The following is a 17,554-nucleotide window of genomic DNA, read 5'->3' on the forward strand; positions in this document are numbered from 1 at the left end:
TTCAGTCGAGATCGAGACCGTGCGGAGCCTTCCACTGGGACGTTCTCCTTTGTTTACGTGAAAACCTTTCCAGATGAGCATACGACCCAACTTCCCCGTATGAGGAGGACTTGGTCCGTCCCTTTCTTCTTAGTAGTACTTTGACTTCTTCCCCGCGTAGAGGAGGAGCGAGCTCCCTCCCTTTCCTGGGATTTAGATGAAAGCATCCCAATGAGAGAATAGATTATTCAACCCTACAGCGTCTGGGACAAGAAGGCGAACTACTTCTTTCTCTCTCTCTCTCCTTTCCTGAAGATGAAATAAGATTCTGATAATATAAGTCGAAAGGGAAAGAGATCATTCAAGATCGAATGAAAGAAGATAAGTGAATAAAGCTCTTTCTCTTGTTCCGCTCCTTACTTCTTCTTCTTTTTCATACTCTTTTCAATCATAAGGCTGCCTCTTTCTCCTGAACTCCGTCTCCTAGGCTTTCTCTTTCTTTCTCTATTTCGAAGAATCTTTTCAATCATCAAAATCAAAAGGCTGAACATTGAGGTCTTCGCCCTTTAGGCAGTTCGCCCAGCACAGCAGTCGCAGCTCTTTCTCTTTCAAGAAGTTTGAGACTGAGATTCTGAACGAGTAGGATGAAATAGCAGGCACAAAGGCCCCACCAAGAAGAAAGTCCTCCCCTTCTTATGGTGGCTCTAGCAAATAGTCAGCGAAGAAGCTTCCAAATAGTAAGCTGTCGAGTAAGAGGGAGTCGAAAAGAAGCGCGAACTCCAGTGATTAGGGTAGAGTCTCATCCCCCCATAATCAAGTAGCGTCCACTAAAAAGGAGCGGAGCGCGGAAGGACGAGGCGCAATGAAATATGCGAGGATGAGGCATCATCGTATAAGAGGGAGCAAAGGATCTCCGTGAAGCTGCTCGAGGAGAGGAATGAAATGGCGAGACTGAAAGGAGAGGCATCCCTTTCTCTTGCACCAGTGGTTGTCCCAGTTCTTCTTTAAGCTGTAGCCGGCTGTGGTTCTTCCGGTTGAGGAAGTAGCTCTCGCTCTTCCAGTCTCGGATATTATTCTATTTTCATATTGTATATTCAAAAATATTCCCAATTAGAGTAGATTGGGTGCAGCGATCCCGGGAATGAGTCGGACTAGCCTACATAAAGCGCTTTTCTCACTATATATGTCTCGACTCTTTTGTATCGCTTATTCAGGAGACTGAGTCAGAAAGGGAAGAAGCAGAGAAAGATCAAGCTTTCCCGATAGGGGAGAGTAGTTATGATCCGGGGTCTTTCCTTAAAAAGGTATTCTAGAATAAGAGTTTGTTAGCATCTCTCCATTCTCATTGTCTGAGTATGATAAGTTTCTCTTTCATGAGAAGGAGACTGAGAAGGCTTCGGGTCTGTCTTTCGCCTCTTTAGATATTATGTCAACTTCTCTTCTGCTTTTCGCACCGATAAGTCAAGTCCTCTCTCTCCCCTCTTACTCAACTTCGTAAACCTAGTCTCTATGCACTTGCACTCCTTCGCAATATTCTTTGCGCCTCATCATCAAAAGAGAAAGTGCTCTCGCAATATTCTTTGCGCCTCCAGGACGTCCTCTGGACTATCAACCTATTACTTTGAACTTTTATCCCTCTCATAACATAAATAGTGGGACTTATCCAGCCTGAGGAGGGCAGAATCAAGGCTCCATAAGACAGGGATATTGTATGAGTTCTATACAAAAAATAGGCGAAGAAGAATTGCGAGGTCCGTAAATCATCTGAGAATCCCGGTAATTTTGGGGGAGGTGAAAAGAAGAAAAGAGTCCAATAAGAGACCGCGGCTTGGGAACTCATTCCCGAAGATAAGCAAGAACTTCTCCTCCTCCTCCAAGACTGAAATTCCAAGAGCCACTTCTCCCTCTTCTGATGACGCATACCACCGGTGTCTCGATTTCTTTGATGAGTGGAAGGACGACAGGTTAAGCTTGATAAAGAAGTCATCTGGACCGCTCCAACTAACCTCTGCGGTCAGTCCTTCGGACCAGCTGACTATCCCTAAAATAGTAAGGAGTCTTATGGCGCTCGTCTTGAGCCTGAATTATCGAAAAGACTTCTGCAGAGAGCCAAGAATTTGCGAGCAGCATAAGGAATAAGGAGTCGATCAAATTAAGGCTTCGGACCGCGGAAGGACGAGTCTGATTCCAAAAAAGACTTCTGCAGACGTTAGGATCAATGAAATTTGAGAGAGGCGCAAAGAATATTGCTCAGGCTCGCCTAAATTTGAAGTGGAAGGCAATATAATTCAGGCTGAGGATCAAAGAACAAGAGCGGGAAGAACTGGATATTGTAGGAGTTGACGGCTCGACTGTAAGGCTAAATGTGGGGCGCAGTTGCGCAATATTGCGAGAAGTCTTTATATATTGATTAGCCTACTTTTCTGGATTGGGACATGAATAAATTAGAATCCAAGGATTGATCGAACCTCGACGCAAATTCTTTGCGCTAGTGCGAATGAAAAAAAATTCAGGCTATAGGCGAGATAGAAAAATGACCCAGGGCGCGCCTTCTTCAATGAAACTGGGTGGGGACCCGCGTGAGCCTAATGCTCTTTATTGGGCCGATTCCCCGCTTGGATCAGACAAGGGCGGGGGTAGAAGTTTGACCTTTGGATCCGCAGTCAAGGATCCCTCTTTCTAAAAGTATGTCAAGAGCATACTTGAGCTGAGAAAGAGAGAGACCATGCGATGATTGATCTACTGAAATGCCAAGCCTTATCTCAGTCTCCAGAACTCCACAGGAAAATAGCAAGACGGGGGTTAGAATTACCCAGTTCATATCCACTCCTTGCTAAGAGTTTAGTCTTCTTTCTCCCCGCAAGCCCGTTGAATCATGACTTCCTTAATGCCTTTATACCCTCGTATGAGAAAAAAAACCTAGCCTGAAAGTGAGAGATGGAATTCATTCTATATATTCTTTGCACCTTCGCAATATTCTTTGCGCCTTTCTTTTATCCAGCGGAGCCTTTCAACAAGCACTTGATCCCGTATTTATCCTACGCGTAGCGGTGAAAGCTCAAATTGCATTGAGCCTGTGAAAAGTCAAGAAAAAAAGAAAAGAATAATTAACTCATTAACGATAATGAAAGAAGCTCAAAACAAAATGAATCTGCTAGATTTCAGATTAATCTGCTAGATTTCAGACTAGTCCTTCGCGGAGGGAAATACAAGAAAATGCTAGGTTTTGGGCCTATAAAGTAGCAAGAAATCATGAAAAATCCGTCAAAATTAGACAATTATCGTTAGATATATATATGAGAAAAAGTCCTATTTAGAAGCAAAAAAGCCGGGAAAACGCAATGAAAGAAGAACTCCTAGGACAGGTAAAATCAATGAACAGAGTTTGATTATGGTTTCTGGTCCGGAGAAATACGGGTCTATTCTGGATTTCCCTCCAGGTTATGGGTGATTCAATCATAATGATTCTTTCATTCGAGTTAATGAGCTTCTTTCTTTGCGCCTGCGCCTGGACCAAAGGTTAATATGGATGGATAGTCCTACTTCCTTCCATATGGATGGTCCTACTTCGGTTAATTACGGATGGTCCTACGGATAAATCACCTGGACCTTTCTTTGGCCCTGCGGACTGCGGACGTAGGACTACTTCGGTTAATTACGGATGGTCCTACGGATAAATCACCTGGACCTTTCTTTGGCCCTGCGGACTGCGGACCCTGGACCTTTCTTTGGCACTCCGGACTGGATCTTGTAGGTCATTCTGACCCGAAAAGAAAAGTAGTGCTTTGAAAGGTAGGGAAGGTTACCCCACGTAGCGGTAAGGGCGCAGCAAAGGTTCTTTCCGGAGATGGCCCTTTATTCTGGCCCACGGAGCGGTTGTGCATGAAGCAAGAGATCTTGGAAGTAGCTTTCTTGCAAAGCGATTATGAGAAATTCATAATGAGGTCTTGACTTTCAAGAGTCTTAAAGGTAACTTCATAAAGAGTGCTCTTTCAGTTGACTCTTTCTGTCTATAAAGCTCTTCTTCTTATTAGTTTCGCGGGAGAGAGAGGATGAGGGGTGCCCGAGGAAGAAATGCTATCCCAAAGGGCAGAGTACGTTGATGTCCCCGTTCTTGTTTAAGAGGTGGCCTCATCCGTTGATCAGTAGGGCATTTCTTTCCTTAGATCTCTTTCGTAAGACCTCATGAAAGGATTATTTATTCATTGTCGTCTGATCGAAAGATGTCAATGTGCTTGCCCATTTTATGAAGAAATACACCAGCCTCAGATCTCGCCCATGGATTGATGAAAGCCAAAAGGCCCTTTATTGTATTGTACATCTTTCACGCAAGGAGACGTAAGAAGTCGACCGCCTACTCATTTGGAAGAAGAAGAAAGACAAAAGAAGAATGAGTCCTCCGGAAGGAAGGCTCGACCGTCGGAGGGAAGAGGGCTGCCAGAGATGAGTATGAGTCATCCCTTGCTTTAGTTGAAAGAGCTAAAGTAGCAGTCCTTTCTTATACCTTTCATCTCGTGAATGCACTCAATTAAGGATGAAAAAATCTCGTCAATTCTCATTCCATGAAGGACGACAAGAAAGTAGACTCGCCACGGGGCGCCGAATCAGGCAAATAGCCCTTATCTCTCTTTATGTCCCACTCGAGAAGACCTTTTCTTGCAGGTCCAAATTATGACATTCTACCTCGAAAAGTGGTTAGGGCTTAGAAAGTATCAAACTAGAAAAGGATGCCCCATGGACGCGATTTCTTCCATTCAGCCTATGGTCTTTTCTCACTAAAATGTCCATTGGGTCTTCGCCAAAAACCTGCATTGAAAAAGGATGCAAACCAAGGTCAATATTCTTTGAACCTTTGAACCCATGAATTCACATGAAAAGGAGTCCCAGAAAAGTGAAGGAAAAGAAAGAGGTTAATATGGTAGATTGAAGACGGGTCAGAATCAGGAGATCTCGGACTTAAGGAAGACGGAGCGGTAGGCCTACTTTGAGGGATCGACCCAGGAGAGGCATAGGAGTTCAGCGGATTGCCCAGAGTCTGAGGAGAGACCAGGTGCAGTCTAATGGATAGGACTGAGGCGCATCAAAAAAAAGGTTGAAGATGACCTTGATTTTTCATTGAGGCCGTTCTTCTCCTTGCAGTAGCTTTGATTCTTTCAAGAGTTGAGGATCAAAGAAGATTGATAAGTATATAGGGATAAGCTAAGCATTGAGCTAGAGATCGTAAGACCCAGGCGAATAGCGAGGCAGAAGGGATTGTGATGTCTGAGCTTCTTTCTTACCATAAATTAAGAACCTTGAATGAGGCCGACGGAAAGAGATCGTCCGAGAGGTTCAAAGAATATTGACTTGTTCATTGAGGCGATAACCACAAGAGCAAACTCTTGATATGAGTTTGAAGAGATGAATATAAGGAAGGAAGCTAGACAAGAGCATCTAAATAGGTTTTCTTGAAATAGGATCTAAAGGTGCGAATAGACCAATAAGGATCGAGGGGTTGTCCGGCGGAGACAGAAGTCTCCTTCTTCACTCTCGGTCTATGAAATGAAATTGGTTATACCGCTCTGCTTCTTTGCTTCCTCATCAAGATATGAATAATAAGAGGAGTCTTCTTCTGAGAAGTCCGATCCACTGAGACCCCTTAAGTACTGCTTCCCTTCAAGAAAGAACTCGTTGAGACGAGGTCCATTCGACGGAGAACAAAGTCCCTCCCTTTTGGCATACTTGATGGACCCAGCGGCATATCGGGGAATGGCTCACAAGCAATGAATGAGTGGGGGGCGTAGGATACTCGTTGGGGACTCCCAACAGCACTATTAGCTGTCTAGCGGAGAATCTGTTGAGCTTTTGGAAGGAGCGGAGCATAAGAAGGGGAGGACTTTGATTCCATAGTTTTCTTAGAGGCGTAGGAGGACGCTTATTCCTTTTCTAGAACCTTCTAGAACCTACTATTTGGAGGCGAAGGACTTCGCACAATATTCTTTGCTCCTAAGTCTGCTTTGAAAAGGAAAAAAAGAGTATTCATCCTTTCTCTACTTCTACTTTGAGCCTGAATTTCCCCGTCCTCAGTCGCAGGTTAATATGGATAGTCCTTCGGACGGAATCAAAAATCGCAATATTCTTTGCACCTTTGTTTTTTCCTTCCGCGGTTCAAGACGCCTCATTAATATGGATAAAAACAAGTCCTCCTACTCGTTCAAGTTCCACGCAATATTCTTTGCTCCTTGCTAAAAGAAAGAATCTCATCTTCTCATATTTCATTGACCGTTAGGCTCTCGCAATATTCTTTGCGCCTCAATCGCATCGCAAATTCTTTGCGCCTCCGCTCAAATTCCCTAATGGATAGTCATCTGGACCCCTTATAATTGGGGGCCATAGATCTTTGCGCCTCTCATCAAATCCCCTAATGGATAGTCCTTCGGACCTGTCTTATGGGGCCTCCGTAGCTTAATATGATTTGCGAAAATTTGATGCGTCTTTTCCGCTTCGAATATGAATTCATCCTGAGAGCAGAACAATTGACAAGGTTTGCTGCGGAGTTAGAGTTCTTCTTTTCTCATGCAAGCTTGTAAATGATAGGTCTAATTACTATCCGCATCTCTACCCGTATTACCGGAATCTAAATCAAATGGGTCTTGTCCTACGGTCGGTCTGTGTTGGATTGAGCTCAAGTTCACTTCTTTTACCTTTCGTTTTCTACCTGAAAATGCTCTACTTAGAAAAAAAGAGAAATTCTGATGTTCAATTTGGAGGTTCTTCAATCTATGAAAAGAGATGCTAAGAAAGAATTCAAGAAAGTCCATTACTGGTGATCTCGTCTTGCTTGCTGGGAGAGAGGACGGACCACCTTTTGAAGGCAGATAGCGAGCGATCACTCAGCAATTCAGACTAAAAGCGGCCGAGAATTAGTACCTATCCCTTACGGGAATCGAACCCGTGTCTTCGACATGAAAAGACGATGTCCTAACCACTGGACGAAAGGGACCAAAAAGCCATTCTTCATATACCTAGTAGTGGGATCCGAGAATAGAAGTCCTTCCTTTGATTGATATACGCAATTCGACGATTTCCTTTGTCTGAATCTTGGCGATTTCTGATTCAGCGGGTCCTCCCCCCTTCCCCCACCGATGAGACAGCAACCACGCCCCCTTCGTAAACTCACTCGACTCAATTACGAAAGAAATAAGAAGATATTAATAGATATAAGAAGATAAGAAAGCTCTGATGATGCGTCTTTCTGTACTCTTCGGGAAGCCCATAAATTATGAATCTTTGCGAATGAAAGACTATTACAATCAATGATTGAGGGAGCGGAAAGAAAGGCTCCACTAAAGAAGGGCAGAGGAAGACTGAGAGTTAGTATGATGAAAGAGGTTATCAGCTGCTATCCGGTTAGGAGGGAAGGAATTGAAGACGAATCGAGGATTTGAGACAGAGGTTAGAACGACCTACAGGAAAGGATCGGGTATTTCATTCATAGAGCTTTTAGGGGTCAAGACGATCTATCATTCCCCAACTCCTATCCTTATATGAGAGTCACTCAAATTCTGATCGCCATTCTCTTCTTTGTTCTCTCTTTCCTTGATTGAGTCTTCCACGCAATCTATCTATCCTGTATCGGGAAGGTTGGAATATGCTCTCCTCTTCTTCCTACATTTCCTGAATAACTTCAAGGCGTCACCGATCGGGGACTTCGACTGCCTTGTATCAGGTTCAGAGAAGGGGTGGTAGGCTTAGTAGGGCTCGAACCTAGAATATCACCCTTATGAGCGGTACCTTGAAAGCAATGAAACTATAAGCCCGATCTCTACATGCAATTCGCTCACTTCGGGAAGAGGAAAGAGGAGAGGTGCAAAGAATATTGCGAGGCGCCATAAGACAGGTCCGAAGGACAGACAGGCGCATTGAATAGATTATGCTGAAGGCTAGGCGCAAAGTTCGGTTAATTACGGAAAGTCCTCCGGACTACTTCGGTTAATTACGGATGGTCCTACTTCTGTTAATTACGGATGGTCCTACGGATAAATCCTCCGGACTACTTCCCTCCATATGGATGGTCCTACGGATAAATCCTCCGGACTACGGATAAATCCTGCGGACTCCGGACCCTGGACCTTTCTTTGATGGAGGTGAAAAGAATATTGACAAAGAATATTGCGAGGTTCATACTATTACTTTAAATAGTGGGACTGATTTTGATCCATATTCCTGAGGGAGCGGTACTACTTTCTTTTTTTGTGCCCGGTCCAACTAGGAGGGATGGAACTCATGCCTCCCGCGGTCGAGCTAGCTTGTTCTCGCTGCTCTCTTTTCTTTATAGAAAAGCATAAAAGCTTCATCTTTGATTTGTGTGAGGTAAAAGGGGTTCTTCTTGAACGAGATTTGTTCGTAAATCTCTACTATAGAGAAAGGAAAAAAGGAGTAAGTCCGCTGATTTTACGTGATTTCTTCCATCTTGCCTATGGCGGAAAAGAGCTTATTAAGGGCGAAAGCAAAGAACCGTGCTCTAGGCGCAGGATCTGGGATGTCACAAAGCGACTGTAAACAACCGCCGCTACACAAGGGGAGGAGTCTTTGCAGCTTAGTTGGGTTAAGTTAAGTCGCCAAATTCTCAATTCTTCATTTCCCTTGTAACAAAAAGTAGCCGCCATTGCAGGAGCCGTTTCAGGAGTCGCTGCAGGCGCTCTTCGTCTTCTAGTTTCAGCTTTTGTTGAAGTAGCCCTTGTTCGATCGATCGAAAAGGCTAGATCTCTGTCCCATATTTCCAAGGCTAAAAGAAAAGGCTGATTCAAGGTCGTAGCAGTGAGAAAAAAAGACTTTTGACTCGTCCGAAGGACTTGTTTATCCAATTATAAGGAAGACGGAGCGGTTCCATCCATAACAAGGTGAACCAACAAAGGAGTCCGTCGCTGAGGAGGTCGGAAAGTGAAGGGCACCACGGTCTGGTCCCAGACCGATTCAGTGGAAGTTGCTTTGTTGAAAAGCGATTATGAATATTCTTGTATATAAAGACGTAAGAGAAAGAAAGGTGCGAAGCAAAAAGAAAGTGAAGGAAGACGTAGCGGTAGACTAAGAAAGTAGTACAATACAAGAAGGGACAAAGGCCCCATAAGAAGAAAGAGGGATGGGATCGCGCACGCCCACTACGCGGGGGAATAGGTTTCATAGTCCTCCGGAATTATTAAGGAGAAGGACGCTCGCAATATGGGCCTCCTACGCTTAATATGGCAAAGAATATTGCGTTTTGGATAGCTCTGATTTTGGTTTTCGTCCTTCGTCCTCTCAAATTCTTTCTCAATATTCTTTCTCAATATTCTTTGCACCTCTCCTCCATCTCAGTCGAGCCGCTAATTTGTAATTCAACTCCGTTAGGTCCTCCGGACTATCCATATTAACCCAGATTTCAGACTCCGCACTCAACGCATATTTCATTGCGCATCTGGACCCCTTATAATTGGGCCATAGATCTTTGCTCCTCGCAATATTCTTTTTTTCTGTCTTGTAAATCATCAAAATCTTATAAGAAGAGAGACCAAAAAAAAGGGAAGGAAGATGAAGGATCCGCGGAACTGAATGAAGAAGAATTAGTACGGGTCTGGAGCTGCCAAGCTATTATTTGAAAAATATAGAGTAGATTATGAGTACCCTCATGGCTTGAAAACAAGCTTCGGTTGGGAGTCTGACTTGGAATTAGAAGTTTCCCGAAGCGAGAGAGAGAGAGTTTACTTCGGAATTCTCAGAAGAATGAGTAAGAGAAAGAGGAATTCCACCCTAGCCTCAAGCCTGAATTTATGTGGGATCAGATTCTGATAATAAAGAAGAAAGCTCAGAGGATCGTCTAATGAGTCAGATCGGCTATCTATGATATAGGAGGAGGGTAGCTTGGAGACAAAGACCATAATAAACTGAGTTGGAGTTGACTCGCGGTGTGAATAGACTGTATCAGCAGAAGTCTCGGAAGAGGAATGAGTTGGAGAAGAAAGAATGAACTCCATAATCTCGTATTATAATAAGAAGAAAGAATCTCTTATCATATTAGCTTTCTCTCTTTCATTCATAGTCAGCTCTCCCGGATTCAGTCTCATAACTCTGATTATTAGTGGGGGAGTCGGCCTTGGGGAGGTTCAAAGAATATTGACGGAGCGGTCTCGTAGACAAGGTATGAATGAGAACGAGAAGGAGAATCAAGTCTCACGGAAAGCTTATCGACAAATCTGCCTATTTTTGGGGTGCACGAGGCTCAAAGAATTTGAGAGAACTCGAAGCCTGCTCGTAGAATACGGCTAGGCACAGACTCTCCAAAGAAGGCTACTAGGATCAGACTTGCTTGGGACCGGACCAGAGTGACCGGACGACCAGAAATTCTTTTCTTTCATCTTCGTATAAGGTAATTATCTCTTTCTACATCAGAAGTAGGGGACCAGGGAATTCCCAGTCGACCGAGTTCTCTCTAATGGATAGGGTCGACGAGAGAAATAAGGTGATGAATCAGTCGAGTCAAATCAGAGACGATCGCAGTCTTCTTATCTACTTAGTTTCGGAATGCAGTAGGAAGACGGGAAGAGGTTTGAGTATTGAATAGTTTCCGGGAGAGAGAAGAAGCAATCTCACACTCAGTTTCAGAAGAGTCAGTGGCAGCCGCTGTGGCAGTTGCTAACCCAAGTGGATAGTCTTGTGCCGCTATTATAGAAGAAGACTGAGAATGATCTCTTTCCCGAAGAGGGAACTATCACAAAGCAAATATCTCAATTCTAAGCATTCTCAATTAGTAGGTCGAAGCAAGACCGAGTTGGAGACAGCGTAGCGAGACCAAATAGAGGGAGGCCTTAGCCTCTCTATAGGCGTTCCGATCCTTTTCCCGGCTGCGTCCTACATAGTCAAGAGCACTTGTAAGAATTCCCTATATCCGATACTGGATAGACCCTGTCTTCCTTCTAAGGATCGAACTGGAACTCTTCACTCTGAAAGAAGATCGACTGATTCCGATCTGGATCTTCCCTCGTCAACTGAGAATACCGCTTCCCGATTTTCTGATAAGAGAATTCCGAAATCAGTCCCAAGATAAGGATGCCTTGGTTAGCATATGAAATGTGCACAGCTCTTGATTCGTAAGAAAGCTACTTGCCATTTAGAATACAGAGTGATGAGACTAAGAATATCCCTGTCTTATGGGGCCTTCGTAGCTTAATAATGGGGGTCCGGGATAGACTCTTCCTCTAGCTTCGGAAAGACTATCTCATACGAAGAGAAAGAAGACAGATGAAACTTAATCAACTGCGGGGATAAGTTGAATTATTCATACCGAGAGGATAGACTTAGATACCCGCGGGAAAAGAAAGAACTCTTCAATTTAGCGCTCCACCCATTTTATTCTTTAGAAATCCTATTACAAAGATTACTATCGCCCAAGGCTTCTTCTGACTCTGGATGAGGTCCCTGCCTCCCCTACTGATGAGAATAGTACTTCTTCCTCAACTTCAAGACCCGAGACCTTACGGCACGAGCTCTGGAAGGAGGAGAATGCTCCTTCTTGTAGAAATAGGTTTTTCTGCTTTATATCCCGCCTATCCCCCCGGGTTAGCCCCTTGTTTGTCGAGGTCAATATTCTTTTCACCTCTTTCTCTGGGTCTGACCTTTCGTCCCTAGGGATCCTGAATGAAAGTCTTCCCATTCTTCTTATTCATTCCCTTGCTTCCGAGTGATATTCTCTAATAGAAAGAAGACGGAGATCCCGGAAGAGATATTCTCTACCCTATCCAGTCTCTCCTATTCTCCTGATGACATCGACTTCCCTTGCAGCCTCAACTGAGCACTTGCTTCATTCAACGGATTTATGAAAGATTCGTACTGCCTATGAAACCGAGACTAAGCGATCCCGAAACAAAGTAGCAAGACGGAGATCCCGAAAGAGAGAATGAAAGTAAGTAGTTGACCTATTCACACATCTATTCCTAGAAAAGTCGTATTCAGACCGAAGACTGAAAAGATATGATAACCTCGTCTTCTCTGTCGAGCTGACCTATCCAACTAATAATCAGATATGCCGAGACCCTACTTTAGTTTTTATAAGCTTCGGATCTTCCCTTTAACGGTCTTCCCTTTCTCCCCGAGTGGGGTTCCCTATTTCGGCGGCAACTGAGACTGATGACTTTAGGGCTCCTTCTACCCTCTCTGCGTACTCAATCCTATCTTTGAGGCTTCCAATCAGCCCTTATTGAGGCGGTATCGCTGACTCCCTAGCTTCGGGGACTTAGACGGATGACTCTTTCTTTTCCAGCAGTCTAGCCTTTTTGTTCTCGATGCTACCGCGGAGTGGGACTGAAAGCCTATTCATACCTTCCCCTCTCATCTGGTCGAGACTGATTAGTCTAAGTCTCCGAAGTATTGGTCTCGAAGTAGATAAGTTCGGGGGATCCGGAACGAGTTTGGAAGTAATAAAGAAGTAGTTCGTTCGCGCCTTGCCCAGTGGGTCAACTTCTAACCTTCCCCGCGGAGTGGGCGCGGATCATATGTTCGTTCCCTAGCCTTCTTCGCAAATTCTTTGCGCCTCAAGATCTTTGCTTTTTGGTCCTCTTGACATATGAACTTCTTCTTTTCCATCGCTTGATTGATACTCTGCCAGACGTGGACCGGCTTCGCGTGCGCCTGTATATCTTGAAGGGCCACTGACGGCCTCGCACTTTGGGCGCAGGGTTTGAGAAAGGAAAAGAAAGAAATAAAGAAAGAGAAAGCTGAAACTATCAGAATCTATATGATTCAGTATGAATTAGGCGAAGGACTTTATCAAGCTTAATCATATTTCATAAATAAGGGGCGAAGTGTAGTAAATCAAAGAAAATGAGCTCATTAACGAGAATTGAAAAGTCAAGAATCATTATTCTTTCATAACCTTGTTCATTGGGAATCAAGAATAGACCTCTCTTTCTCCGTCCGTAGGACTATCCATTAGAAAAGTTTTCACAAACTATGTGAATTTCTTATCCCTTTATGATTCTTTCATTGCTATTTCCCGGCTTTTTTGCTTCTAAATAGGACTTTTTCTCATATTGATATTCTACGATAAAAGTACTTTATTGACTGATTTTTCATGATTTCTTGCTACTTCCCTATGGGCAAAACCTAGCATTTTCTTGTATTTCCCTCCGCGAAGGACTAGTCTTCAATCTCCCATATTCACCTCTTTCTTTTTCATTCCCATTTTTTTCTTCTTTCATTATCGTTAATGAGCTGTCCTACGTGCCAAAGAAAGGTCCAGGGTCCTACGTCCGCAGGGCCAAAGAAAGGTCCAGGTGATTTATCCGTAGGACCATCCATATGGAGGGAAGTAGTCCGGAGGATTTATCCGTAGGACCATCCGTAATTAACAGAAGTAGGACCATCCATATGGAAGGAAGGACTCTAAAACGGAGGCGCAAAGAATTTGCGATGCGACTTTGAGCCAAAAGAAAGAATGTCATCTTGAGCCTTGCAATTCTTCCAAATAGTAATCCCTTCTTCCATTGTGAATCTGAGGGTAGCACTTTCATGAGAGGGGGAAGAAGTCAGAAAAGCATCAGCCCACTACGCGGTAGCAAGAGAAGGAGCTAACCCCTTTTTTCCGTCATAAGTATTCAAGAAAGGAAGCCGCAAATCCTTTACTGGAAAGAAAAGTACGAGGCAGCTAGGGAAGCCTCTCTTTCTATAGGCAGGCGCTGCGGTATGATTTATATCATGATGATATGCTTTGAGTAGGACTAGCGCATCTTAATCTTCGAGGTTAGCCCTAGCCTCAAGCAAGCTATAACTATTCATTAGTAGGAGCGGACTCAAGTCAATATTAAAAGACCCTTGCTTTAGTTTCTGCTTGAGTTTCAGAAGTTCTTTCTTGTATAGATAGAAAGGCTTAATTAAGCTAGAATAAATACGACTTAAACCTACTATTTAGATTCAAGCCTATGGACTTCTGATCATTCCACTAAATCTTTCTGACCCGAGCAAAGAATATTTCAAAATCAAGCTCATCCTCAACCTTGTTTTTGATGAGCTTGATTTTTCATGGATCTTTGAGCCTCTCCCGATTCCCCTTTCTTTGAGAAAGAGCTTACGATTTCAGAGTTCTTGCTTTCCACAACGGATAATGAAAAGAGTGATAGCTTTCCCTTGCTTCTAATGGAACTACTGCGGATGGGGAATACAATTCAATACTATAATAACGAAAGACAGATCATAACCTAAAATCCCTATGAGTTCGAGCTTATTCAACTCTTTCTACTGAGACTGATTGATCTTCCTCTCCGGCTGTAGATTGAGAGTGGATTTCTGCTGAGATAGTGTCGAGAAGGTATTAGCCCTCACCTATGAAAGATCTAGAAAAAGGACAGTTCAGCTCTTTCGTAAACAATTGGGCGGTGCTTCCTCTGCTGAAGACTGACTTCTCGCCCGCTCCGTCGGCCTTGATCTGAAAGTTGGAGGAAACCTCCTTTTCAGTCCTTCTAGCCATTAGATAGAATCCCCAGACTCCTCTTGCAATGTCCCTATAAAGTCGAGCCACTATTTTTTCTCTGCCTTACGAATGAATACCTTTCTGCCTACTAATGAACGGCCGCTTACTCTCCTCACTTTCTTAGTATGTGGCCTCTTTAGGCTTGTAGTGAGAAAAGCGCTTTACTCAAGATCTAATTCAAGAGAAACCTCGGACTCAAGATCAACTACTCCCCTATTCTCTTCTGCCGATGTCAGTTACCTTTAATCCGACCCTACTCGGGGGTTAGCCACTTCGATCTGCTTTAGGCGCCTCGTGTCGACTTTGTCAGTTAGTTCGAGTCTCGGGAACTCGGCTTTGATCATTTATTCTATTTCCGTTATATGAGTTATCTTTTTGATAAGCTTTGCTATTTCAACAACGTCAGCAAGCAAGAAAAGCAACTTAGACGGAAAGAGCCGAAAGAGTAGCTCGAGCAGCGGCTTAGTTTGCCTGCCTCCGACATGCCCTTGTCGAGCTTCTCTTGAGATAATTCTTTTCTCTCTTTGTATTGGGTCATTATTTTGACTTCTTCTTGCATTACCGCGTAGTGGGCGGGACCTGGCGAGACGTTTAGAACCCCACCTTTCAGGGAATATGCTCTTTAAGCGGGTATGAGCTCTTGAATGAGCAGATTTGTGTCCGATCCGAATGTCTTAAGCGTATGCGCACCTCTACAATACGGTCGAGATGAGGAAACCTCTTGCACTCCTGTTAAGTCCCTTCCCTTCTAGCCTTCTCCGTCCGAAGTCCGAAGGACTGTCCATATGATAACCTTGCCGTAGGTCGTCTTCTTCCTTAATTCTTGAGTAAGTCACTGAAAAACCTAGGCTTTCTCTTTTCATTGACTTATGGATTCTTCCTAGTTTCTACAGTGATTAGGCTTTAGGAATGGTCAAGAGCTCAAGTACCGAAGATGAGGCATACCATACTCAACCAATAAGGAAGGGCTGCAAGAGGAGGCTCAAAGAATCCCACGGAGCGGGAGGACAAGAACTGAAGAAAGAAGAGGTCTAGGCCCTTGAACCTCGAGCCTTGACTCCTCAACCGCGGAGTGGGGGTTATTCAAGAGTAGTAGTTCGAGAAGGAACCTAAATGCTTTGCACGTCCCCATCTCACTAGACTTTGACTCTGGGATTCCGGATCAAATGAAAAGGAAAAAGAAGGCGCGAAGCGACTTTAAATAAGGGTCAAGACGGGCAGTAGTAGGCCCACTTGGAGAGGCTAAACGAAAGGGTCTACCTTTACCAAAAACAAAAACAAAAGCTCCAGATGAGTATGAGTTGACGAAACCCACGGAGCGGTTACGAGGCCTGGTGGCGGCATCCACCGTCTCAGTTCTCGGATGAGCCAGTCCCAAGGCTGATCTATTTTTCTTTTTCCTCTCTGGTAATGCAGAAGAAAAAGAAGAAAAGGGGCGCTAACCCAAGGGCAGGGGAAGACGGAAGACGGGATTGAAGAAGCTGTTTCTGGAGTGGTTGCTGGATCAGTTGCTTAGTTTCGCCTACCCGTCTCATGGGGATTTTACCCGACATGAAAATAGCTTCTCCTCCATTCAGCCATCCACCTTTTAGACCTCTGTAAACAAGGATGGAAACTTCCTTCCCCAAAGGCAGGGCAGCAAAGCGGGTGAGATGAAAACGTCCACGAGTAAGGTCTCACCCATGAATGAAAGAGAAGAAGAAGAAGTGGAATAAATCAGTCCTATAAGAAGAGGTCAAGGAAAGCCGTCAGTCTCAATTTCTTTTGTCTTGCTTGTACAGCTGGATATGCTAAATACTGATAGCAGATAGAGAGATGACCCTCTGGGAACTCAAAAGACATCGAAGATCTTTCATAATGAGTCGGATTCCTCAAACTAGTAAAGTACCCAACCAAGGGGAATCCCATTACGTAGACTGCCACGAAGGCTGGTGAGAATGCTGGTACAAGGGAGAATGCGAGAATCTCAAAGGTCTCAAAAATATAGGTATCTTTCTGGCTTATCTAGTCTCACTGGAGACTTTGATCTCTTCTATGGAGCCGGATGTGAGCTTCTCGCCTACTGATCCAAGAGTCAATGGCAGCGGACACATCAATAGCAGCAGACGCAGAGATGCTCTTCGGGCTAAGATGCTGACTTTTCCGTGGAAAGAGTAGTGATCGGGTAAATCCTCCCCATCCATTCAGGGAGTATTCGTAATTGGACTATTTACATGAATCTATCTCCCACTCTGAAATAGCGAGGTAGCTACTTGGAATCTTCGATTGCCTTTATCGTCAAATCAAATATTAGTTCCAACGCAATATTCTTTGCCTGAAATTTGAAGGAGTCTTAAGACCGAAGGACTATCCATATTAACCTGTCTGGCCTCCGTAGCTTAATATCGTAGTCTGAAATCAACCATATTAACCTGTCCGAAGGACTATTCGCTATTCTAAAAGCCTATCCTCCGCCTAAGAGCGCAAACCAAAGGCAAAGGACGGGTGTGGTATTCCTTCATATCTTTCCTCTTCGGAATCAGAGTTGGAAAGAGAACATCCATCGTCCGCTCTCCCTCTTTCGGAAGCTAGGTAAGAATCAGACTAATCCCTTCCTTCCGTCTCGACTTCCAAGGTATGAAGTTCAGATAGGTGCTCTTTCATCAGACAGGTAATGAGAAGTGGAATGAGTTAGCAGGCATCAAAATGCAATTCTTCCGCCTCAATGAACAAGGGCTCTGACGCTCCGTTTTCCTTTCATTGGTCACCTCGTCAAATCTCTCTCCCTAGGCTTTCCTCTTCCTTGAACTTTTTCGACTTTCATCCCCCCCCGTCCTCCGGACTGATTAATGGAATTCTAAATAGTGGGACTGATTTTTTAGAATAGCTCAATTCTTCGCAAATTCTTTGCGCCTTCAAAGAAAGGTCCAGGTGACTATCCGCATTAACATTAGATTGGAGCAGTGAATTTATAGACCAGATCCTAAATAGTGGTCCGGAGGCGCCATAAGACAGGTCCGAAGGACTATCCATTAGGTCCATTGAATAGGGATAGTCGGACTGATTTATGGATATGGAATATACTCTGGATAGGCTTTTGTATTTATTAGGTTTAGA

At 44.1% G+C, this 17,554-nt stretch overlaps 2 non-coding genes across 2 annotated transcripts; both read right to left on the bottom strand.

The window, feature by feature from the left end:
• Positions 1–6,889: 6,889 nt before the first annotated feature.
• Positions 6,890–6,961, bottom strand: trnE-UUC. The gene has a single exon. It is a non-coding gene; the product is annotated as a tRNA-Glu (tRNA).
• Positions 6,962–7,697: 736 nt separating this feature from the next.
• trnI-CAU lies at positions 7,698–7,778 on the bottom strand. The gene has a single exon. It is a non-coding gene; the product is annotated as a tRNA-Ile (tRNA).
• Positions 7,779–17,554: the final 9,776 nt, after the last annotated feature.

Source organism: Cucumis sativus (genome assembly GCF_000004075.3).
Source record: "Cucumis sativus mitochondrion chromosome 1, complete sequence".
In the NCBI taxonomy this organism is placed as follows: Eukaryota; Viridiplantae; Streptophyta; class Magnoliopsida; order Cucurbitales; family Cucurbitaceae; genus Cucumis; species Cucumis sativus.